Consider the following 27,033-nt stretch of genomic DNA (forward strand, 5'->3'; position numbering starts at 1 on the left):
CGAAACCTTCCATCGCGGGGTAGAGCCAGTGACTCAACCTCATCCCCACCCTACTTTCGGCCGAGTCTGGACCCGGAGGAAAGGGACAAAACTATCTGCAACTTGAGGGGGAGTACATAGAAAGTTCACGGACTTGGTCCCTTCCTTCCACCCAAAATACTGGTCCTTTAAGCTCTACCAAGAAGAATTAGAATTTCTATACACTTTGTATGAGTTTTTATACGTTCTTACATGGAATTCTCCTACCCTGTATTTAGGAGTTGATTTACTTTAATCTATACTCCCACTTCACTTGGTTTGCTCCCTGCTGTTTACTCCGTTTGCGGAAGTCGCTCGGGTGGAGCTCCCGGGACTCTACCCTTGGGTGCGTCTTTTGCGTATTTATTTAACTGACATTCCACTTAAGCCAATGGACTGCTCCGAAGCCCCAGGAGGGCGGGGCAGAGAACCAATCAGGGCTGTCGGCGGGGTGTGGCTGCGTCCTAGGGCGGGGAATCGCGTAATGGCGGACGCAGGCCGGGCGAGCGCGGCTGGGGGCGTTTCGCGCTGAGGGGGGTCCGGCTGTGTGGCAGGCTGTGAGACGGCCGGCTGAAGCAGACCCTGTGCGGAGACAGGGTGGCTGGCCGACGTTTCTGTCGCTGAGGGCGCCCGCGCGAGGCCAGGTGAGCAACAAGTCCCTTCGGGCGGGCGCCACCATTCCGCGGCACGGCACCCGGCCCATCCTCCGCTCCCGGGAGCGCAGGGTCCGGGAGGAGTGGGTGCCGAGCCTCCTGCTGCGGCCTGGAAGAAACCGGGCGAGCCATCTGCGCCGGGTGACTTCTTACTACACATTCCTCACTTCCAGGGGCCGGAAACTCGGGGTTCCCTTAGGAAACTTGGAGGGGCCCCGGGTCTGTAAGCCTGCGAAAATGCCTGAGCTGGCTCTGCCACTTTCTGTGTGACCTTGGACAAGTCACTTCCTTCTCTGAGTCTACTTTCTCCATTTGCAAGACGGAGGCTTTGTAGGCAGACAGATATACATGGATGTTGTCTGAGATATTGAGCAAGTTCTTCCCCAGGCTGAGCCTACATTTCCATTTCAGGACCAAGAAATATTTCTGGAGCTCCCAGCCTGCTAAGTTGCTGAGTGGTCGAGAGGACATTAAGGTGTGTGTGTGTGTGTGTCTGTGTGTCTGTGTGTCTGTGTGTGTGTGTGTAGGATGGATTGCAGAGTAAAAGAGTGGGCTCAAGCGGTTCCCCCAGCAATGCTCTAGATGCCACACAGAGACCATGATGGAGTGGGACCAGATAGTCTTGGCCCTCCAGAAATCGTACAGCCTTTGAAATGGGGAATTTTTATACAATTGGGTATAGAATCAGAGAAGAGGAAGAGGTTCTTGGACCCTCTTGGAGCTGCGATTTGATCTTATGGCCTAGAAGAAGTTAGGAGGAGGAGAGAGAAGAACATTTATGCTGCTCCTCTTACTATGTGTATGTATTATTTAATTTTTACAGTAACCCTTGAGAATTTACACACGAGGAAACAAAATTTCCGAGAAATTAAGTAACTTACTCAAGGTCACACAGTAAGGTGCAGAGCTTACCAGTGTTAAAGTGTTTCCTCTGAATCACTGGCCAAGGGTAGTCACTGCCCATTTAAAAGATAGTAGTGGGAAAGTTTGCTTTCTCACAGAGGGGGAGGGGTCTGGCCCTGGTGCTTGATTTGACTCCTGGCCTGGAGATTGGCTGGGTGGTGATTCCTAGATGGTTTATTAAAAGTCCGTCCCCTTTCTTCAGTTGTGAAAAGAAAAGGACCATTTCTAAGTTGTATAAGTCACTTTAAAGTGTATCAAAACTCAGAGGGCTCAGTTTGAAACCTGGCCTTGTGGCCTGTAGAAGAAAGTTCACTGGCACTTCATGTACGAACCAAATCCTTTATTCGGGTTGTGCCAGCCCAGTAACTTCCTTTCCTCCTTAAGAAGGCTACATTTTCTTGGGATGGGAGACTTTTCCTCTTTTCCTATTTGTTAGTTCGAATTTCTTTAGATTTGAGGGATGAAAGATTCAATACCCTGCCTCTGATTGAGTATAATGTTTCTTTGTTTTACCTGACTTGTAGGTGAGCAAAGATTGTGAACCTGTGGGAAGTGAGGAGGTGGGGGTAGTTGAGTACCATAAATTGCAGCGTTTAATTTTTACAAACCTCAGAGCTTTTGGTTAATCAAAATGATAGGACCCGCAGTGGGTATTGTTCTCGTATGTCAATGGTGGGGAAGAAAATTGGAAGAGGAAGTTGCTGAGAAAAAGGGCGTTTCTTAGCAGTGAAGCCAATATGTATTTCTTTGTTTGAAATTCTAAAACCAGAAAAGCAGCAACTAAAGGAAGGAAAGAACTATGAAACTTCTCTTCCCCTTCAAATATCTTGACGCGCTGCTTCTGTCAGAGGCTCTGCTTTCACAGAAAAAGTCCATTGTAATTTGTCAACTTTCAGAAATTGAACTCTAGAATGAAATGATTTTAAATCTTAAACCTTCCAAGATAATTTATAAATAAATCAGAACATTTTAATGAGTAAGTTAGTTATTGTAGATGATCCTTTTACTCAGCATAATTACCAGTTCAATCTTTGGCTGTGTTTTTACTGTGATTTAGTCAGATTTCAACCTAAGAGGAAATGATCTAGATATTATATAATGCACATGTTGCCATCACTTGGAAAACAACATAATGGTGTGTTTGGTTTTCGTCATTTATTAAAAGTCCTTTTAATGCTTCATTTTCCAGGGTTGTGTGTGTACAGTAGTTAAGGCCTTGAATTTATTGCATGTAAAGATCTAGGTTCATCCTCAGTATTTGTCATGGTCAGGTTCGTGTGTCAACTTGGCAGCTATACACATCACTTTAAACCAAGTTTAATCTTTAAATAGAAAACTCAGGCTACTCTTTGCTTTTCTCGGATACCTCTACTGTAGAGTGATGTGAACTAGTATTGTTGGAGGATGAAGGATTGTTTCTTCTCTTTAGAGGAAGCCCCATGACAGCATGAACTTGAGGGATTCTTTCCTTAATTCTGGGCCTTAATTCATCTTCCCTCTTGGAGTGACTCCATAGTCCCAGAGAATGGTTCCTTTAAACTGTGTGGGAGGTAGAAGGAGTGTAGAACTGTGTATCAGGAGTTACTGGTGGAGTTGATCTATAGTTGGACTAGGAAATTATTACTATCCAAATTGCCCCAGTTTCTTCTCTTTAACTTCATAAGCCCTGATAATATTGCAAAAGGATTAAATTTAGTTAACTAGAATCCTATTCCAATTTACCCTGGTGTGGCTGGGTAAGCTCTTGAGGACAGGAAGAGTATCTTATATTTCTTTTGTATTCCTTAATGCCCAAAGGCCAGAGCATGAAATTTGTCTTGCATCAGAATTACTTACAGAGCTTTTAAAAAATATACCTATCTGGCCTAGGACCTCTGATATCAGCAATACACAGTCCAGTTGAGAACAATTGACATAAGCACAGTGTAGGTGTTCAGTAAATATTTGTTTAATTTGCCATTGGTCTTGGCATGGGTTGGGTAGGGTGGGAGTTTACCCAGATTTTTCATAAAGTAAAATAGCTTTCTAAGATAACAGCACACATCTAACGGTTGGCAGATCTGGACCCATGGTTGGTGTAGTTCATTGCCGGATATTCTGTCAACATTACCATTCTCAGGCAGGATTGAATGTAGTCTATCAAAAGGCAACTAGAAGTTTTGTTTTCTCCTTGAGTGGTGGCCTTCCTAAGATAATTAGGTTAGCAGTTGTGAAATTGGGGATAAGTAGAAATTCAAGGATTCTTGGTGATTTGTGGGGGGGAGGGAAGTGGGCCAGTGGGCATCAGCCATGCCAAGGGAAGAAATGGAAAGTTGTGATTTGACTGGGTCTCCCCACATTTAGCACAGTGCAAGAACATAATTGGTGCTCTGTAGCTTTTTGTTTACTGAAGAAATGAATGGCTCTTTGTTTGCGAAGAGGCTGTGAAATAAGATGCTTCCTATTCATCCTTGAAAACTGGGCTAAGATGTCGTCTGTGAAGCTTTCCCTGGGAAAAGCTGAGTGACCCTTTTGTATGTTTTCTCCTTTGTTAATGCATTTATCAGTTTGTGAAAGCTGATATTAGACAATCTATAAAACTCCTCCACCTGACTGTGAGCTCTTTAAGGGCAGCACCGTATGGTTCATTTTTGCGTGACCAGTGCCCAGCACGCAGTAAAGACTTAATAAATGCTAATGATGCTTAAATTATGGCCTCTATATTCTGCTTCATTCTTGTGAACTTCTCCCCCAATTTATGGTCTTTCCCTTTCGATTCAGACAAGCAAGCATTTATTCTTCTTCTGAGAATATTAAATTATTATGAGAGAAATAATCATTATTATTTTTCTGAAAGGTAGGTCTTTCTTGGGCCTTTGCATAGGGTTTCTAAACCGTCTTGGTACTGTTGACCTTTTGGGCTACATAATTATGCATTTTCGGGGGCTGGTCTGTAAATTGTAGGACGTTTAGCAGAATCCCTAGTCTCTAGCCACTGGATGCTAGTATACCACTTCCCCAATTGTGACAGACATTGTCAAATGTCTCCTGGGGGGCAAAATTACTCCCTGTTGAAAAATCACAGTATCAAGGGTAGGAGTGATGGGCTAGTAAAGAGAAGTGGGTATAAATGCCTTCAGTTCATTCATTTTCTCCTTTTCTTCCTTCTTTTAGGCTTTACGGTCTCCTGTCTCTGCCTTTTGGATAGGAAAGAAAATGAGGGAAATTAGGAGGTGACAACTTTGAAATAGCCCCATTATTTTTATTCTGTTCAAATTTTATTTTACTAGACTTAAATGTATTAGAGTAGTACAGGTAGCTGAATTATTTATGCAGATCTATGTAAATTCAATTTCTACCACTAATTAAGATTAGATAAAGAACTACTGGAATATTACTATCTTGTAAAGTACTTACTCGGAAAAGCTCATGGCTGAAAAGTTTAACACCTAAGAGAAGCCAGTATTGTTTTTATAGTGAACTTGTTAGACTTGTCAGTATTTTTCCTTGATAATGTTTGAGCTTCTTGGCTAAGATATATCTTTTGATGTTCCTGCATATGCATAGGTACTTTATAACTCTAAAAAAACATGTTTAGCTAATAGGCATTCTTTATAAACTAAATTTTTTTTGTAATAAGTAGATTGATCAAGACAGTGGTCCTTAGGTTCCTTTGGCATTAATGAATGACTAGTCAGTGGTTAATTTTGGGGGATTTTTGCTCTCCTTTGACCAACCCTCTGCAATATAACGTTATAGTCATTCATGTCTTAGTTACCATTTAAATGAAGTTGAATGAATGTTTTTTTTTTCCCTGTTCCATTTGAAGTTGTGAATGGTACTCTGGAGAATTTCAGATGTATGGTTATGAATAGTATCTCAGAATTGTTACCATTTATGCAAATGAAACACACTTCTTAACTTAGAAACCAAACAGAATTGAATTAGAAAAGAGAAGAATAGAAACAAGAATTGTTGAGTACTTGCAGGCGAAATAATGTTTGAAAGTAGCGATATCTCAGAAAAATGTTTTTCATCATGATTTCTACAGATTAATAAAATAATAAAGATAAGCAGTTTGAGATTGATGGGAGAGGCTCTTAAACTTGCCAGTGTTATTTCTTTTCAAACTCTGTTTTTCTTTCCTGGTAAAATATGGAAAAGTCTGAGACACCCTCTCTTAGTTTTAAGATTAATTTCAGTTGAACGAAATTAGGTTTCTTGTTTTTTTAGAATATAGTAGCCTTTTGGGGAAGGAACAGTGATTAAAATATCTAGCTTAGTTCCAGTTTGAGTTAATATATGTGCATACATTCTTATACATACACGCACATATATGATCTTTTGGCTCATGGTGAAATTTAAACCTTATAATTGGCATAATAAAGTAACAAGAGTAAATCTCTTCTCGATGTTTAGAATTGAAAATTTCCCTCTACATCCCCCTCACTCCCCCATAAGTTTTTTTTTCTTTATTTTGGTGCATGGTCCAGGATTCAAACCCAGGTCTCCTGCATGAAAGGCTATATCACTGAACCACTCCTGCACCAACCCCCTCCACATAAATTTTCTTTTTTTAAGATTATTTCTTTCACTCAATTCTAGGAGTCAGGTCGTGAATATTGGAATCAAGATTTAGATTACTAAAGTTCAAAACGTTGTTACACTGGTGTTTTCATTTGTTGTGTAGCAATCTAGATATAAGATACAATACATTCTTTTCATGAAACAATGGCATTTTATAAAAAGTTATCTTTGTTCTCAAAATAAATCAGAATATGGATATTTAGTCATTATCTGTTTTCTCTAAAATCTGGCCATATTGCCCGGTGTATTTTTGTAAATACTCATGTGGTAATCAAATACTGTTTTTGCCCTAATTTTTCAGACTCCTGTTACTTAGTTTTCAGTAGTTTTAGACCTCCTCTGATTATTTCTCCATTGATTTATAGAAGAGATATGCAAATACTTAAAAAAAAAGGCAACATGGATCCTATGAGAGCATCATCAAATGTTGTGGGTTACTTTTTGTTTCCTATAAAAATTAAATGAAATAAATTATTTATTTTAATCATGTGGCAATAATTTTAAGCTTTCAGAGAATTTTCTCTACCCTCCACTTGAGCTGAATTTTAGTGAAACCATAAGCAGTATTTTGATGAAGCATTGCATTATTTGCTAGTTTTTAGCCCTTTTCTTTCCTAACACAGTTGTGAGAAGCTTTTCTGGTATCAGATAAACTATCACAAATTTTGTTAACTGCATTGGAAATGCTTTTGTGTATGTGTGTGTGAGTAATCCCATTAGTTTTTGATTCTTATAGCATGTAGTCAGTTTAAAAGCTTTCTCTCAAAACAGGCCTAGAGAAATTTTGTTTAACTGTATAGAAGGAGATCTCGAAATTCTTGAGTTATGCCCACTGATGTTCCTTTTCATTTACAATTTGGAACTGTTAGTAAATTTCTCTCTGTAGGATGCTGATAGTCTTTAAAATAGGATTCCTGATACCAGAGGTATCTGTGGAATTGTGAGAAGTGTAAGACCAGTCTTGCCTCCCTCTTTACTTTTTTAATGCAGTTTTTTTGAGATATGTTCACATGCCATCCAAAGTTTACAATCAATGGTTCACAGTATCATCAATCACGTAGTCATGCATTTCTCACCACAATCAATTTTAGAACATTTTCATTACTCCAAAAAAACCCCCAAATATTTCATGCCCTTTATCCCTCCTGTTATTGTACATTTGTTACTGTTGATGAAAGAATATTAAAATATTGCCATTGACTATAATCTGTAGTTTGCAATAGGCGCATTTTCCCCATATACCATTCTATTATTATCTCTTTATAATAATGATGTACATTTGTTCTAGTTCATGAAAGAACATTTTTGTATTTGTACTGTTATTAATCACCGTCATCGTCCACCACGTGTTTTATAGTCCCATGTTTTATTCTCTCGATTTTCTTCTAGTGACATATACAACTCTAAGCTTCCCCTTTCAACCACAATCACACACATAATTCGATGCTGTTAATTACACTCACCGTAATGTGCTACCATCACCTCTGTCCATTTCCAAACATTTAAATTCAACCTAGTTAAAAATTCTGCACACATTAAGCATCTCCTCTTCATTCTCTACCGTCATTCCATCTCCCAGTAACCTATATTCTAGATTTTAACTCTATTATTTTACTTATTATAATTAATTCATATTGGTGAGATCATACAGTATTTGTTCTTTTGTGTCTGACTTACTTCACTCAGGATAATGTCCTCAGGGTTCACCCATGTTCTCTATGCTTCATGACTTATTCCTTCTTGCTGATGAAGAGTAGTCTATCATATGTATATATCGTGGTTTATTCTGTTCATCAGTTGATGGACATTGGGTTGTGTCTATCTTTTGGCAATTGTAAATAATGCCACTATGAACATTGGTGTGAAAATATTTGTTCACATCTCAGCTTTCACCTCGTCTGAGTATATACCTAGTTGTGTGATTGTTCTGTATAGCAGTTCAATATTTAGCCTCCTGATGAACAACCCAGCTGTCTTTCACTGCAGCTGTAACATTTTACATTCCCACCAACAGTGAATAAGTGTTCCTATTTCTCCACATACTCTTCAACAATTGTAGTTTTCTATTTGTTTAATAGTGACCATTCTAGTTAGGTGTAAAATATCTCATTGTGGTTTTGATTTTCATTTCCCTGATAGCTAGTAATATTGAGCATCTTTTCATGTGCTTTTTAGCATTTGTGTTTCTTCTTTGGAAAAATATATATTTATGTTTTTTGCCCATTTTTAAATTGGGTTGTTTGTCTTTTTATCGTTGAGTTTTTGGATTTCTTTATATATTCTGGATAGTAAACCCTTAATGGATATGTGGTTTGAAATATTTTCTCTCATTGAGTAGGCTGCCTTTTTATACTCTTGACAAAGTCCTTTGATGTGCAAAAGTATTTAATTTTGAGGAGGTCCCATTTTCTATTTTTTCTTTCATTGCTTGTGCTTTGGGTGTCAAGACTAAGAAACCTCCCCCTACCAAGAGATCTGGGAGATGCTTCCCTACATTTTCTTCTAGGATTTTATGGTCTTGTCTCTTATAGTTAGGTCTTTGATCCATTTTGAGTTAATTTTTGTATAAGACGTGAGATAGGGATCCTCTTTCATTCTTTTGGATGTAGATATCCAGTTCACCCAACATGATTGTTGAAGAGACTGTTCTGTCCCGGTTGAGTGGACTTGGCTGCCTTCTCAGAAATCAGTTGGACCATAAATGCACAGGTCTGTTTTTGAATTCTCAATTTGGTTCCGTTGATCAATACGTCTATCTTTATATTAGTACCATGCGTTTTTTTTTTGTTTTTTTTTTTAGTGTAGCTTGTAATATGCTTTAAAGTCAGGAAGTGTGAGTCCTACAACTTCAGTTCTTCTTTTTCAAGTGTTTTTGGCAATTTGGGGCCCGTTGCCCTTCAAAATAAATTTGTTGATTGGCTTTTCCATTTCTTCAAAGTAGATCATTGGAATTTTGATTGGAATTTTGTCAAATCTGTAAATCGGTTTGGGTAGAATTGACATCTTAACTAAATTTAATAGAATCCATGGATATAGAATGTCTTTCTTTGATTTCTTTTGGCAATGTTTTGTAATTTTCTGAATATAGATCCTTTACACCCTTGGTTAAATTTATTCCTAAATATTTGGTTCTTTTAGATGCTTCCTCTTTTTAAAGCTCCTTCAGCATTCATTGGGCAGTTGTTTACAAAATACAGTGCTGTCATTTTTTTTTTTAATATTAATTAAAAAAAATTTAACAACAAATGAGCAAAAACATTAACATATGATCCTTCCGTTCTACGTATATAATCAGTAATTCACAATATCATCACATAGTCGCATATTCATCATTTCTTAGAACATTTACATCAATTCAGAAAAGGAAATAAAAAGACAACAGAAAAAGAAGTAAAACAAAAATGGAAAAATAAATTATACATACCATACCCCTTACCCCTCCCTTTCATTTATCACTAGCATTTCAAACTAAATTTATTTTAACATTTGTTCCCCCTATTATTTGTTTTTATTCTATATGTTCTACTCATCTGTTGATAAGGTAGATAAAAGGAGCATAACACACAAAGTTTTCACAATCACACAGTCACATTGTAAAAGCTATATCATTATACAGTCATCATCAAGAAACATGGCTACTGGAACACAGCTCTACATTTTCAGGCAGTTCCCTCCAGCCTCTCCATTACATCTTGACTAACAAGGTGATATCTACTTAATGCCTAAGAATAACCTCCAGGATAACCTCTCGACTCTGTTTGGAATCTCTTAGCCATTGACACTGTGTCTCATTTCACTCTTCCCCCTTTTTGTCGAAAAGGTTTTCTCAATCCCTTGATGATGAGTCTCAGCTCATTCTAGGGTTTTTCTCAATCCCTTGATGCTGAGTCTCAACTCATTCTAGGATTTCTGTCCCACATTGCCAGGAAGGTCCACATCCCTGGGAGTCATGTCCCACGTAGACAGGGGGAGGGTGGTGAGTTTGCTTGTTGTGTTGGCTGGAGAGAGAGGCCACATCTGAGCAACAAAAGAGGTTCTCTTGGGAGTGACTCATAGGCCTAATTTTAAGTAGGCTTGATGTATCCTTTGTGGGGTTAAGTTTCATATGAACAAACTCCAAGACTGGGGGCTCAGCCTATAGCTTTGGTTGTTCCCACTGCTTGTGAGAATATTAAGAATCCAACTTGAGAAGGTTGAATTTTCCCCCGTTCTTACCATTCCCCAAAGGGGACTTTGCAAATACTTTTTTATTCACTGATCAAATCACTCTGGGATTTATCAGGGCATCACTCTGGACAAACCAACAAAATCTCATGTCCTACTCAAGGTTCCATGTACTTATGGTGTTCAGTTAAGCTATCTACATAAGTTATATTAGGAAATGCACTAGTCAAAATATAAATTTTGTACCAAATAAACATTTTTTGCTTTAGTCTCACACATAAGTTGAAATTTTAAAATATTAATTACCATCTATTTTCAGCACCCTGCAGTAATGACATTCCTTTATTCCTCTTCATGCAAAAACATTTTTAAAAATTAATTATTTTTTTATTTTTTTAAACTTTTTTATTAATTAAAAAAAATAACAAACAAAACATTTAGAAATCATTCCATTCTACATATATACTCAGTAATTCTTAATATCATCACATAGTTGCATATTCATCATTTCTTAGTACATTTGCATCGATTTAGAAAAAGAAATAAAAAGACAACAGAAAAAGAAATAAAATGATAATAGAGAAAAAAAAAAAACTCTACGTACCATACCCCTTACCCCTCGCTTTCATTTACCACTATTTCAAACTGAATTTATTTTAACATTTGTTTCCCCTATTATTTATTTTTATTCCATATGTTCTACTCTTCTGTTGATATAGTAGCTAAAAGGAGCATCAGACATAAGGTTTTCACATTCACAGAGTCTCATTGTGAAAGCTATATCATTGTTCAATCATCATCAAGAAACATGCCTACTGGAACACAGCACTACATTTTCAGGCAATTCCCTCCAGCCTCTCCACTACATCTTGAACAACAAGGTGATATCTCCTTAATGCGTAAGAATAACCTCCAGGATAACCTCTCGACTCTGTTTGGAATCTCCCAGCCATTGACACTTTGTCTCATTTTACTCTTCCCCCTTTTCGTTGAGAAGGTTCTCTCAGTCTCTTGATGTTAAAAACATTTTTAAAATTTGTACATTTAGTCACTGTCATTATACACTCTAGGCATTCCTAGATTATACCATCTCAGTCTTTATCGTCTGCCTTTCTTTGTGATTTCATTTATGCCCCTAGTCCTCCTCCCTCTATCATTCTCACATTCAGCTTCATTCAGTGTTTTAACGTAATTGTATTACAGTTAGGTGGTATTGTGCTGTCCATTTCTGAGTTTTTATATTCAGTCCTGTTGCACAATCTGTATCCCTTCAGCTCCAGTTACCCAGTATCTTACCCTATTTGTATCTCCTCATGGTCTGTGTTACCCACGAAATATTCCAAGTTTATTCACTAGTGTCAGTTCATATCAGTGAGACCATGCAGTATTGTCCTTTTGTTTCTGGCTACTCTCACTCAGCATAATGTCCCTAAGGTCCATCCACAAACATGAACGTTCTTACCATATGATCATTCCATTCTTGGTATATAATCAGTAACTCCCAATATCATCACATAGGTGTATATTCATCATCATGGTCATTTTTTAGAATATTTGCATGAATTCAGAAAAAGAAATAAAAAGAAAAAAGAAAAAAATTCATACATACCATACCCCTTACCCCTCTGTTTCGTTGATCACTAGCATTTCAATCTACTAAATTTATTTTAACATTTGTTCCCCTATTATTTATTTATTTTTAATCCATATGTTTTACTCATCTGTCCATAAGGTAAGTAAAAGGAGCATCAGACACAAGGTTTTCACAATCACACAGTCACATTGCAAAAGCTATATCATTGTACAATCATCTTCAAGAAACGTGACTACTGGAACACAGCTCTGCATTTTCAGGCACTTCTTCCAGTCTCTCTGTTACACCTTATCTTAAAAGGTGGTATCTATTTAATGTGTAAGAATAACCTCCAGCATAACCTCTCGACTCTGTTTGAAATCTGTCAGCCATTGACACTTTATTCTGTCTCATTTCTGTCTTCCTCCTTTCAGTTGAGAAGGTTTTTCAGTCCCTTGATGCTGAGTCCCAGCTGATTCTAGGATTTCTGTCCCACGTTGCCAGGAAGGTTTACACCCCTGGAGTTATGTCCCACATAGAGATGGGGAGGGCAGTGAGTTTGCTTGTCCTGTTGCTGAGAGAGAGGCCACATCTGAGAAACAAAAGAGGTTCTCTGGGGGTTACTCTTAGGCCTAATTTTAAGTGGCCTTAGCCTATTATTTGCAGGTATAAGTTTCATATGAACAATCCCCAAGATTGAGGGCTCAGCCTATTGCTTTGGTTGTCCCTACTGCTTGTGAGAATATCAGGAAATCTCCATCTGGGGAGGTTGAATTTTCCCCCTTTCTCACAGTTCCCCCAAACGGACTTTGCAAATACTTTTTTATTCACTTCTGGAATTAAATCACTCTGGGATTTATCGGGGCATCACTCTGGACAGACCTACAAAATCTCGTGCCCTACTCAAGGCTCCATGTACTTATGGTGTTCAATTAAACTGTCCACATAAGTTATATTAGGAAATGCACTAGTCAAAATATAAATTTTGTACCAAATAAACATTTTGGAAGAGTTTTTTTGTTTGTTTGTTTGTTTTTTTTTACATGGGCAGGCACCAGGAATTGAACCTGGGTCTCTGGCATGGCAGGTGAGAACTCTGCCTGCTGAGCCACCATGGCCCACCCTTGGCCTCTTGTTTTGAAGGTAAAATTTGAATACATTGAAATGTATAGAACTAAAATGTATAAATGTGCGATTTTTGACAAATGTAAACTCCTGTGTACCAACACCCTCATCAAAAGGAGCAGGAACATTTCTATAACCCTCCAAAATTCCCTCATACCCCCTTCCAGTCAATACCCACCGTCTCATAGGCAGTCACTGTTCTGATTTCTGACCCTATACCTTGATTTACACTTCTACAGTTTTAGTGTCTGCCTTCTCTTGTTCAACAGAGTTTTTTTTTTTTTTTTTTTTTTTTTTATTAACGGAAAGAAAAAAAAAGAAATTAACACAACATTTAGAAATCATACCATTCTACATATGCACTCAGTAATTCTTAACATCATCACATAGATGCATGATCATTGTTTCTTAGTACATTTGCATCAGTTTAGAGGAACTAGCAACACAACAGAAAAAGATATAAAATGTTAATATAAAGAAAAGAAATAAAAGTAGTAGTAATAGTAAAAAGCAACAACAACAAACAAACCAACAAGCAAACAAAAACAAAAAAAAACCCTATAGCTCAGATGCAGCTTCATTCAGTATTTTAACATGATTACTTTACAATTAGGTATTATTGTGCTGTCCATCTTCGAGTTTCCGTATCTAGTCCTGTTGCACAATCTGTATCCCTTCAGCTCCAATTACCCATTGTCTTACCCTGTTTCTAACTCCTGCTGAACTCTGTTACCAATGACATATTTCAAGTTTATTCTCGAATGTCCGTTCACAACAGTGGGACCATACAGTATTTGTCCTTTAGTTTTTGGCTGGATTCAGTCAGCATAATATTCTCTAGGTCCATCCATGTTATTACATGGTTCACAAGTTTATCTTGTCTTAAAGCTGCATAATATTCCATCGTATGTATATACCACAGTTTGTTTAGCCACTCTTCTGTTGATGGAGATTTTGGCTGTTTCCATCTCTTTGCAATTGTAAATAACGCTGCTATAAACATTGGTGTGCAAATGTCCGTTTGTGTCTTTGCCCTTAAGTCCTTTGAGTAGATACCTAGCAATGGTATTGCTGGGTCATATGGCAATTCTATATTCAGCTTTTTGAGGAACCGCCAAACTGCCTTCCACAGTGGTTGCACCCTTTGACATTCCCACCAACAGTGAATAAGTGTGCCTCTTTCTCCGCATCCTCTCCAGCACTTGTCATTTTCTGTTTTGTTGATAATGGCCATTCTGGTGGGTGTGAGATGATATCTCATTGTGGTTTTGATTTGCATTTCTCTAATGGCCAGGGACATTGAGCATCTCTTCATGTGCCTCTTGGCCATCCGTATTTCTTCTTCTGGTAGGTGTCTGTTTAAGTCTTTTTCCCATTTTGTAATTGGGTTGGCTGTCTTTTTGTTGTTGAGTTGAATAATCTCTTTATAAATTCTGGATACTAGACCCTTATCTGATATGTCATTTCCAAATATTGTCTCCCATTGTGTAGGCTGTCTTTCTACTTTCTTGATGAAGTTCTCTGATGCACAAAAGTGTTTAATTTTGAGAAGCTCCCATTTATTTATTTCCTTCTTCAGTGTTCTTGCTTTAGGTTTAAGGTCCATAAAACCACCTCCAGTTGTAAGATCCATAAGATATCTCCCAACATTTTCCTCTAACTGTTTTATGGTCTTAGACCTAATGTTTAGATCTTTGATCCATTTTGAGTTAACTTTTGTATAGGGTGTGAGAGATGGGTCTTCTTTCATTCTTTTGCATATGGATATCCAGTTCTCTAGGCACCATTTATTGAAGAGACTGTTCTGTCCCAGGTGAGTTGGCTTAACTGCCTTATCAAAGATCAAATGTCCATAGATGAGAGGGTCTATATCTGAGCACTCTATTCGATTCCATTGGTCGATATATCTATCTTTATGCCAATACCATGCTGTTTTGACCACTGTGGCTTCATAATATGCCTTAAAGTCAGGCAGCGCGAGACCTCCAGCTTCGTTTTTTTTCCTCAAGATGTTTTTAGCAATTCGGGGTACCCTGCCCTTCCAGATAAATTTGCTTATTGGTTTTTCTATTTCTGAAAAATATGTTGTTGGGATTTTGATTGGTATTGCATTGAATCTGTAAATCAATTTAGGTAGGATTGACATCTTAACTATATTTAGTCTTCCAATCCATGAACACGGTACACCCTTCCATCTATTTAGGTCTTCTGTGATTTCTTTTAACAGTTTTTTGTAGTTTTCTTTATATAGGTTTTTTGTCTCTTTGGTTAAATTTATTCCTAGGTATTTTATTCTTTTAGTTGCGATTGTAAATGGGATTCGTTTCTTGATTTCTACCTCAGCTTGTTCATTACTAGTGTATAGAAAAGCTACAGATTTTTGAATGTTGATCTTGTAGCCTGCTACTTTGCTGTACTCATTTATTAGCTCTAGTAATTTTGTTGTGGATTTTTCTGGGTTTTCTACATATAGTATCATATCGTCTGCAAACAGTGATAGTTTTACTTCTTCCTTTCCAATTTTGATGCCTTGTATTTCTTTTTCTTGCCTAATTGCTCTGGCTAGAACTTCCAACACAATGTTGAATAATAGTGGTGATAGTGGACATCCTTGTCTTGTTCCTGATCTTAGGGGGAAAGTTTTCAATTTTTCCCCATTGAGGATGATATTAGCTGTGGGTTTTTCATATATTCCCTCTATCATTTTAAGGAAGTTCCCTTGTATTCCTATCTTTTGAAGTGTTTTCAGCAGGAAAGGATGTTGAATCTTGTCAAATGCCTTCTCTGCATCAATTGAGATGATCATGTGATTTTTCTGCTTTGATTTGTTGATATGGTGTATTACATTAATTGATTTTCTTATGTTGAACCATCCTTGCATACCTGGGATGAATCCTACTTGGTCATGATGTATAATTCTTTTAATGTGTTGTTGGATACGATTTGCTAGAATTTTATTGAGGATTTTTGCATCTGTATTCATTAGAGAGATTGGTCTGTAGTTTTCTTTTTTGTAATATCTTTGCCTGGTTTTGGTATGAGGGTGATGTTGGCTTCATAGAATGAATTAGGTAGTTTTCCCTCCACTTCGATTATGTTGAAGAGTTTGAGGAGAGTAGGTACTAATTCTTTCTGGAATGTTTGATAGAATTCACATGTGAAGCCGTCTGGTCCTGGACTTTTCTTTTTAGGGAGGTTTTGAATAACTAATTCAATCTCTTTACTTGTGATTGGTTTGTTGAGGTCGTCTATTTCTTCTTGAGTCAAAGTTGGTTGTTCCTGTCTTTCCAGGAACCTGTCCATTTCTTCTAAATTGTTGTATTTATTAGCGTAAAGTTGTTCATAGTATCCTGTTATTACCTCCTTTATTTCTGTGAGGTCAGTAGTTATGTCTCCTCTTTCATTTCTAATCTTATTTATTTGCATCCTCTCTCTTCTTCTTTTTGTCAATCTTGCTAAGGGCCCATCAATCTTGTTGATTTTCTCATAGAACCAACTTCTGGTCTTATTGATTTTCTCTATTGTTTTCATGTTTTCAATTTCATTTATTTCTGCTCTAATCTTTGTTATTTCTTTCCTTTTGCTTGCTTTGGGATTAGTTTGCTGTTCTTTCTCCAGTTCTTCCAAGTGGACAGTTAATTCCTGCATTTTTGCCTTTTCTTCTTTTCTGATAAAGGCATTTAGGGCAATAAATTTCCCTCTTAGCACTGCCTTTGCTGCGTCCCATAAGTTTTGATATGTTGTGTCTTCATTTTCATTTGCCTCTAGGTATTTACTAATTTCTCTTGCAATTTCTTCTTTGACCCACTTGTTGTTTAAGAGTGTGTTGTTGAGCCTCCATGTATTTATGAATTTTCTGGCACTCCGCCTATTATTGATTTCCAACTTCATTCCTTTATGATCCGAGAAAGTGTTGTGTATGATTTCAATCTTTTTAAATTTGTTAAGACTTGCTTTGTGACCCAGCATATGGTCTATCTTTGAGAATGATCCATGAGCACTTGAAAAAAAGGTGTATCCTGCTGTTGTGGGATGTAATGTCCTATAAATGTCTGTTAAGTCAAGTTCATTTATAGTAATATTCAGGTTCTCTATTTCTTTATTGATCCTCTGTGTAGATGTTCTGTCCATTGATGAGAGTGGTGAATTGAAGTCTCCAACTATTATGGTATATGTGTCTATTTCCCTTTTCAGTGTTTGCAGTGTATTCCTCACGTATTTTGGGGCATTCTGGTTCGGTGCGTAAATATTTATGATTGTTATGTCTTCTTGTTTAATTGTTCCTTTTATTAGTATATAGTGTCCTTCTTTGTCTCTTTTAACTGTTTTACATTTGAAGTCTAATTTGTTGGATATTAGTATAGCCACTCCTGCTCTTTTCTGGTTGTTGTTTGCATGAAATATCTTTTCCCAACCTTTCACTTTCAACCTATATTTATCTTTGGGTCTAAGATGTGTTTCCTGTAGACAGCATATAGAAGGATCCTGTTTTTTAATCCATTCTGCCAGTCTATGTCTTTTAATTGGGGAATTCAGTCCATTGACATTTAGAGTTATTACTGTTTGGATAATATTTTCCTCTACCATTTTGCCTTTTGTATTATATATATCATATCTGTCTTTCCTTCTTTCTACACTTTTCTCCATGTCTCTCTCTTCTGTCTTTTTGTATCTGACTCTAGTGCTTCCTTTAGTATTTCTTGCAAAGCTGGTCTCTTGGTCACAAATTCTCTTAGTGACTTTTTGTCTGAGAATGTTTTAAATTCTCCCTCATTTTTGAAGGACAATTTTGCTGGATATAGGAGTCTTGGCTGGCAGTTTTTCTCTTTTAGTAACTTAAATATATCATCCCACTGTCTTCTAGCTTCCATGGTTTCTGCTGAGAAATCTACACATAGTCTTATTGGGTTTCCCTTGTATGTGACGGATTGTTTTTCTCTCGCTGCCTTCAAGATCCTCTCTTTCTCTTTGACCTCTGACATTCTAACTAGTAAGTGTCTTGGGGAACGCCTATTTGTGTCTAATCTCTTTGGGGTGCGCTGCACTTCTTGGATCTGTAATTTTAGGTCTTTCATAAGAGTTGGGAAATTTTCAGTGATAATTTCTTCCATTAGTTTTTCTCCTCCTTTTCCCTTCTCTTCTCCTTCTGGGATACCCACTACACGTATATTTGTACGGTTCACATTGTCCTTGAGTTCCCTGATACCTTGTTCAAATTTTTCCATTCTTTTCCGGATAGTTTCTGTTTCTTTTTGGAGTTCAGATGTTTCATCCTCCAAATCACTAATTCTATCTTCTGTTTCTTTAAATCTGTCATTGTAGGTATCCATTGTTTTTCCCATCTTTTCTACTTTATCTTTCACTTCCATAAGTTCTGTGATTTGTTTTTTCAGTTTTTCTATTTCTTCTTTATGTTCAGCCCATGTCTTCTTCATGTCCTCCCTCAATTTATCGATTTCGTTTTGAAGAGGTTTTCCATTTCTGTTCGTATATTCAGCATTAGTTGTTTCAGCTCCTGTATCTCATTTGAACTATTGGTTTCTTCGTTTGACTGGGCCATATGTTCAATTTTCTGAGCGTGATCCATTATCTTCTGCTGGCGTCTGGGCATTTAGTCAGATTTCCCCGGGTGTTCGACCCCACAGGTTGAAAGATTTTTCTGCGCAGTCTCTGGGTTCTGTTCTTCCTATCCTGCCCAGTAGGTGGCGCACGTGGCACACGCCTGTCTGTGGGTTCCACCAGCGAAAGTTGCTGTGGGTCCCTCAACTCTGGAAAACTCTCGCCGTAGGGGAGGTTCGGCAACCGAAGCGTCTTGGAAGAATGCCAGCCGGCCCGGGGTTCCAAACGCGGGAAGGGTCGCCGGCTGTCGCAGCACAGGAGAGCGTCCGGCCAAATTAGCTAGTCGGCCCGGGGCACCAAGCGTGGCGGGAGGGCGCCAGCTGTCGCAGCCCGGGAGAGTGCACTGCTCCCAGCCGACGGGGGAGTCACGTGTTTGGAAGGGATCCCCCGGTCACTGTTCTCCGCAGTCTGGGGATTTCCGACCCAACTATCTCAGTTGTTCCGGGGGGCCTCGTGTGGTGGGGGCACCAGCCGCCGCGGCCTAAGGGGACCGCCTGTCCAATTCTACCAGCTGGCCTGGGAAGGTGGAAGGGAGGGACTCCGGTCGCTTGCTGTCCCTCCCAGGAAAGCCCGTGCCCCTTGGTGATCTCACCGGAGCTGGTTCTCCCAGATAGTCAGCCGTTCCAGGATGGGGTACGCTGTCCCTTTGATCTCCCTCGTGGCTCCGGGAGCTGCTCTGTATTATCTCCACTCCCCCAGTAGTTGTTCTGGAGGAGGAAAGGTGAGGGCGGCAAGGCTGTCAAGGCTGGTGGCGGAGGAGCACGGTGAAGGCGGGGGTAGAGGGCACCGTGTTGGTTGGAGAGCAGCCGGAGCAGGAGGGGGAGGAGGGGGGTAGGGAGGTCGGGCGGCTCGGCTGCTGCGGGGCGCGTGCGCCGCGCGGCGGTCCGGCGGAGAAAGAGAGGGGGTAGGGAGGTCGGGCGGCTCGGCTGCTGCGGGGCGCGTGCGCCGCGCGGCGGTCCGGCGGAGAAAGAGAGGGGGTAGGGAGGTCGGGCGGCTCGGCTGCTGCGGGGCGCGTGCGCCGCGCGGCGGTCCGGCGGAGAAAGAGAGGGGGTAGGGAGGTCGGGCGGCTCGGCTGCTGCGGGGCGCGTGCGCCGCGCGGCGGTCCGGCGGAGAAAGAGAGGGGGTAGGGAGGTCGGGCGGCTCGGCTGCTGCGGGGCGCGTGCGCCGCGCGGCGGTCCGGCGGAGAAAAAGACTCAACAGAGTTTTTAAGATACATCCATGTTGATGTGTGTAGCAGTATGAACCTAAAGCTTTTGATGCATTTCTAGAGTTCTTCCAAACAAACGACAGGTCTTAATTTCTTACATCACATCCATTTTCGTATTTGCATATAGTTTACTTCCTTATCTAATATCCTAGTTTTTTTAATTTAAAAAATCTGTTTGAGAAAGCAACAAAGTTCTTGTATTATAAGATGGAGCCATTATTCACAATGCTATTTATAAACAGATGTAAAATAATGAAATGCTTGTCCCATAGATATTGAAACTCATTTGAAATTTATTAATTAAAAATGTTAATTTCTCAAGAAATACAGTCAAATTCTCAGCAGTATCCATAACAGTCTTATAAATACACTGAGAATATTGTCTTCCAGGAAAGTAGATATAAATTCTTTCACCTTATGTCATTTATCTTGACTTGATTTTGTATTTTTTCCTATAATGTAGCCACAATATATCGAGTTGGTCCAGACTCTTTGATCAAAATAAATATATTAGATATCAAAAAAAAAATCTCTTTGAATTACCAAAATACTACATGATCATTGCAACAAATTACACAATCAGAAGTGCATGAAGAGTGAAAGTTTCTTTAGATTTTTGCTTCTGTCTTTTTTCCAGTTATGAAAATAATGGATGCTCCTTGTAAAAAAAATTGCTGAAATCAGAGAACATGAGGCAGAAAAAGAAGAATCACCCATAATCACACTACTTAATACTTTGTTTAAAATTTGTTTATGTTCCTCTTTCTCTGCATTTTACCATAGCTGAGATCATAGCTTAGAGAGTTTGGGCTTCCCTTTTCTTGTTAGGTTTATCAACCCTTGTTAATTAATTAATTCTTGTTACAGTATTTTCATGCTAGTGGGCTACTCTAAATCTGACTAGTTGATGATGGCCTTGGCTGGATTAGCCCAATCTGGCAACATTTTGGAACACTTATTGTGTACTTTTTCATCTCCCACCTCACTTTTTGCGTACCCAGTGCCCAATTTCTCTCTCATGTGGTAGAGTAGAAGACCGCATGGCAGAGGGTTAAGAGTATGCATTCTGTAAAAATAAATAAGAGGGGGAACAAATGTTAAATTTAGATTGAAATGCTAGTGATGAAGAAAGGGAGAGGTAAGGGGTATGGTATGTATGAATTTTTTTCTGTTGTCTTTTTCTAAATTGATGCAAATGTTCTAAGAAATGATCATGATGATGAATATGCAACTATGTGATGATGTTGTGAACTACTGATTATGTATGTAGAATGGAATGATCATATGTTAAGAATGTTTGTGTTTGTTGTTATATTTTTGAAAGAAATTAAAAAATTAATTTAAAAAAATTAAAAAAAAAATATTGGGAAAGTCCCTTGAGGGATGGAAGAAAAAATTTGGAACTATTAAACTTTACTTCAGGAAATCCCCTGATACTGTGTCAAACATTAGGGACACCCAAATTAATAGGCCATACTCTTTTTTTTTATTTTTTATTTTTATTTTAAGCTTCAGAATTTATTATTGTGAATGAGCTTGTTATGCCACCAGTATTTGAGCAAGTGAATCGCCCTTGTACCATAATAACAAGTCTAAGGATTCTTACATCTTCCAAAGCACATTAAGAGCTGTGATTGGAATCCTTCATTCAAACTTTTAGGAATATTCTAACATTTGTTAGGAAGAGACGTTTGAATTTTTACACATTATCTGCTTTCTTAAGTGTGTTCAAAGTTTTTTTTTTTAATTAATTAAAAAAAAATTAACTAACACAACATTTAGGAATCATTCCATTCTACATATGCAATCAGTAATTCTTAATATCATCACATAGATGTGTGATCATCATTTCTTAGTACATTTGCATCGATTTAGGAAAAGAACTAGCAGAACAACAGAAAAAGATAATAGCATGATAATATAGAGAAAAAAATAAAAATAAAAATAAAAAATATATATAAAAAAGGAAAAAAAACAACACAAACAAAAAAACTATAGATCAGATGCAGCTTCATTCAGTGTTTTAACATAATTACATTACAATTAGATAGTATTGTGCTGTCCATTTTTGAGTTTTTGTATCTAGTTCTGTTGCACAGTCTGTAACCCTTCAGCTCCAACTACCCATTGTCTTACCCTGTTTCTAACTCCTGATAGTCTCTGTTACCAATGACATATTCCAAGTTTATTCTCTAATGTCGGTTCACATCAGTGGGACCATATAGTATTTGTCCTTTAGTTTTTGGCTAGTCTCACTCAGCATAATGTTCTCTAGGTCCATCCATGTTATTACATGCTTCATAAGTTTATTCTGTCTTAAAGCTGCATAATATTCCATCGTATGTATATACCGCAGTTTGTTTAGTCACTCGTCTGTTGATGGACATTTTGGCTGTTTCCATCTCTTTGCAATTGTAAATAATGCTGCTATAAACATTGGTGTGCAAATGTCCGTTTGTGTCTTTGCCCTTAAGTCCTTTGAGTAGATACCTAGCAATGGTATTGCTGGGTCGTATGGCAATTCTATATTCAGTTTTTTGAGGAACCGAATAGGCCATACTCTTGATCTTGAGGCTTACTCTTGTGAAGCTTATGTAGATAGCGGAGAAGCTTAGACTACCTTTAGGTATGCCTAAGAGTTACTTCTGGAGGACTTCTTTTGTTGTTCAGATGTGGCCTCACTTTCTCTAAGCCCAGCTCTGCAAGTGAAATTGTTGCCCTCCTCCCTACGTGAGACATGACATCCAGGGATGAAAGTCTCCCTGGCGACGTGGGAGATGATTCCCAGGGATGAATCTGGCCCAGGCACCACGGAATCAACAATTCCATCCTGACTGAAAGGGGGAAAAGAAGTATAACTAATAAAGTATCAGTGGCAGAGAGAGTTCAGATAGAGTTGAGAGGCTACTCTGGGGGTTGCTCTTATACAAGCTTCAGGTAGACCTTGCTACCTATCATAACCTGCCAACCCCCAACAGGACCATTCCAGTCAATCCTGTAGAACACCTAGGGCAATATATAAGATTCTACAAGGGTTCCATGCACTAGAGTAACTTTACAGAATCCTACAACCTCCAGATGTGTCCCTGGACCAGATAAGTCCTGAAACCTAGAGGGCCCAGCCTCTCCAGAGCATCAGATAGTTCCATCTCCCTACCCCAAATTAGTGACAGACCCTTCTAACATGAAAAATTAGAGTAGCCATAGCCCAAACATCCCTAAAGAAAGGGATGGAAAGATCAAAACTGATGGTGGAGTTATACACAGAAGATGGGATTTAACAAATGAATATGAATGCTGAATCATTAAATTGATATCTCTTTTAGTCTCCAGTATCTTAAAGCAGCTAGAATTAAAAACCTAAAATTGTATGTCCAACTCTGAAATATGTTTTACAACTTAACTGTGGTGCTGTGCTTTGAAATTTATTGCTTTTTTTGTATACATGCTATTTTTCACAAAAAAAAAAGAAAGAAAAAAAGTCGATTATGGTGCCAAAAACATTTTTATGCCTTCAAGCCTCCTGTATCCTGGAGCAGCTGAAAGGAAAAATCTGAGAGGATTGTATGGTACCCCATGTCACACTTTGGAATCTGTCCTGTAACTACTTGTTGAAGAATGCTTTGAAAACGATTGCTTTTTTATTTCTTTGCTTTGTATATATGTTATACTATATCATTAAAAAGTTAAAAAAAAAAACTCATTGGATTAGACAAAATGTATCCAAAAAAAGAGTATGGATTCTGGACTCAGCCTCTTTGGGTTTAAATCTAGGTCCTCAGTTTACTAACTCAGTAGCCTTGGGCAAATTACATAACCTCTCTTAGCCTCAGTTTTCTCATTTGTAAAATGAGGACCTGTCTCATTTTACTGTAAAATGCAGAGCCTATCACAGAGGAGTATTGGGAGGATTAAATGATCTCAATAATTAGTTAAATATTCAATAAATGGTAACAAGTTGTTATAAATTAAGAAATGACATATTTGGTTGGGCATATCCCAATACTTTTTTTTTTTTACATGGGCAGGCACCGGGAATCGAACCCGGGTCCTCAGGCATGGCAGGCAAGCACTCTTACCTGCTGAGCCACCGTGGCCCGCCCCCCAATACTTCTTAAAATCTTCCAAACGGCTTCTTGTGGGGGTGAAGTCATAAAAATGTCTACTTTAAAATTTAGTCCTATTTCCCGAAATTCATAATTTCTCCCGAGTTTCTTATGGAAATATCACCTATGGATTTATCTAGACTATCTTTTTTTTTTTTTTTTTTACTTTTTTAATTGTATAGTATAACATATATACAGAGCAAAGAAATATATAAAAAAGCAATAGTTTTCAAAGTACTCTGCAACAAGTAGTTACAGGACAGATTACAGAGTGTGTCATGGGCTACCATACAATCCTCTCATATTTTTCCTTCTACCTGCTCCAGAATATAGGAAACTAGAAGGCTTAAATATTTTGTTATCGCAATCAACTTTTTTCCTTTTTTTTTTTTTGTGAAAATAACATAGACACAGAAAAGCTATAAATTTCAAAGCACAGCACCACAATTAGTTGTAGAATATATTTCAGAGTTTGACATGGGTTACAATTTCACAATTTTAGGTTTTTACATCTAAGCTGCTCTAAATACTGGAGACTAAAAGAGATCAATTTAATGATTCAGCATTCATATTCATTTGTTAAGTCCTTTCTTCTCTGTATAACTCCACCATCACCTTTGATCTTTCCATCCCTCTCTTTAGGGGTGTTTGGGTATGGCAATTCTAAATTTTTCATTTTGAAAGGGTCTGTCACTAATACGGGGTAGGGAGATGGAACTATCTGATGTTCTGGTGTGGTAGAGTCAGTTGTCAACTTGGCCAGGTGAACTTGCCTAGTTCTCTTGCTCTGGACATGAGCCAATGGTACGTGAACCTCATCTGTTGCTCATTACATCTTCAGTTGGCTAGGAGGCGTGCCTGCTGCAATGAATGACGTTTGACTTAATCGGCTGGTGCTTAAATGAAAGAGCTCAACATAGCACAGCCCCAGCAGCTCAGCATACCTCATCTCAGCACTCGCAGCTCAGCCCAGGCCTTTGGAGATGCAGAAAGAAATCACCCAGGGGAAAGTTGTTGGAACCCAGGGGCCTGGGGAGAAGGCCAGCAGAGACTATCCTGTGCCTTCCCATGTAAGAAAGAACCCCAGTGGAAAGTTAGCTGCCTTTCTTCTGAAGAACTAACAAAATAAATCCCCTTTTATTAAAAGCCAATCCATCTCTGGTGTGTTGCATTCCGACAGTTAGCAAACTAGAATATCGGGAGGCTGGGCTAGGTTTCAGGACTTATCTGGACCAGAGACCCATCTGGAGGTTGTAGGTTTCTGGAAAGTTGCTCTAGTGCATGGAACCTTTGTGGAATATTATATATTGCCCTAGGTGCTCTTTAGAATTGGCTGGAATGGTCCTGGTTGGGGGTTGGCAGGTTATGATAGTTAGTGAGGTCTACCTGAAGCTTACGTAAGAACAACCTCCAGAGTAGCCTCTCAACTCTGTTTTTGTTGTTGTTGTTCATGTTTTTTATTAATCCACAAACAATTACTTGTCTTCTGGTTTGTTGAAGCAGTAAATCAGACAACACTTGCCACAGTAATGTCTGTCGAAGTGGCTGACCATAAGAACTCCAGCACCACATTCATCTGAAGGGCATTCTCGACAAACGCGACTAATTTTGCCATTCTCATCCACCTTATAGTATTTCAGGACAACCAGCTTAACCTTCTTTCTCTTATGCTTATTCTTCTTGGGAGTAGTGTAAGACTTCTTCCTTTTCTTAGCACCACCTGAAGTCTCAATACAAGATGAAGAGTGGATTCCTTTTGAATGTTGTATTCAGACAAGGTATGTCCATCTTCCGGTTGCTTGCCAGCAAAAATGAGTCACTGCTGATCAGAAGAAATTCCTTCCTTATCTGGGATCTTGGCTTTCACATTTTCTGTTGTATTCGAGGGTTCAACCTCAAGAGTAATAGTCTTTCCCATTTGCGTTTTTATGAAAATCTGAATCTTGGCGACAGCTCCACCGCAGATGGCAGATCGGAAAGGAAGAGCACTCTTGACTCTATTTTGAACTCCCTCTGCCACTGATACTTTATTAATTACACTTTTTCCCCCCCTTTTGTTCAGGATATACTAGACTATCTTTGAATTATTTTTCTTACATTCTGTACTTCTACCCTAGTAATAAGCTTTATTACTTTATATGCTGGTTTAGGTAGTAAAGTAGTACTTTTTATTGGTCCTAATAAAAGCAATAGCTGCTGTATATTGACACTGTACCATGCAGTGTGCATATCTCCATCCTCACAGCAGTCCTTAAAATTCATTGTCGTTTACAGATGAGAAAAGTGAGGCTTAAAGAAGTTAAATAACTTGCCCAAGATCACACAGCTAAACCTATTGTGACTAGATTTCAAAGCTTGTATTTCTGATTCTGAAGTCTCAGCTTTAAAAAATGTATATCTTTATGCTTTATTGTTTCTTCATATTTGTAGCTACTTTGTAACTTCTAAGATTTGATGCATTTTACACCCCTTTGTTTTATATTGAAGGGTCATTTATATATCTATGTCTGTATCTGCTTTTTTTGTTTGTACTCCTAAGGAAGCCCCTCTTTCTTTTGGTGTTTTTGAATACCCTTCTGAGCCTTTTCTTTTTATTTACCTTTTTTGTGTGTGTGCTATGATGACTATACTGCACATTTTGTTCTAGATACAGATACACTTTGGGTACAAGAGTAGGATAATGTGTTCCATGTTTCCAAAGCTTTCATAATAGCAACCAGCTTTTTCTTAACTTAAAAAATATATATTTTGTTGCTTTCTTGTAGTTGTATTCAGGATATAGTCTAGGGACTCTGAAACCTTTTTTTGAGTTTTAACAGGTGGCTTAGAACTCATCATCTGATAATTACAGTTGGGACTATTTTTCCATTACTGCATCACCTTAGTTTTGTCTGTAGGGAAGCATTTTACACATTTATGGACACACAACCTTGCACCATTGTGCTTCTTTCTGTTGTTGTAGAGTCATCTGCAAACTGAGAAGATTTTACAAGATAGTTTTCTTTCTAGATAATTTCTAAAAATGTTCATTGTGATTGGTTTCAGCATCAATCCCTGAGGGACCCCTTTGTTTATATATTGTTATCTAGAGAAAGGTCT

General features: G+C 38.3%; 1 protein-coding gene and 1 pseudogene across 2 annotated transcripts in view; one reads left to right on the forward strand and one right to left on the reverse strand.

Moving 5' to 3' along the window:
* Window positions 1-493: 493 nt before the first annotated feature.
* The window catches only part of WASF2 (WASP family member 2), a 100,712-nt gene continuing 74,172 nt past the window's right edge, over window positions 494-27,033 (forward strand). For both annotated transcript variants that reach the window (XM_077150661.1, XM_077150660.1), the window contains exon 1: window positions 494-662. The gene's annotated coding sequence lies outside the window, so the exon portion shown is untranslated. The remainder of the gene's footprint in view (window positions 663-27,033) is intronic.
* LOC143658491 (ubiquitin-ribosomal protein eS31 fusion protein pseudogene) lies at window positions 25,409-26,196 on the reverse strand (annotated as a pseudogene).

The sequence above is a fragment of the Tamandua tetradactyla genome, chromosome 2, assembly GCF_023851605.1.
Source record: "Tamandua tetradactyla isolate mTamTet1 chromosome 2, mTamTet1.pri, whole genome shotgun sequence".
Lineage (NCBI taxonomy): Eukaryota > Metazoa > Chordata > Mammalia > Pilosa > Myrmecophagidae > Tamandua > Tamandua tetradactyla.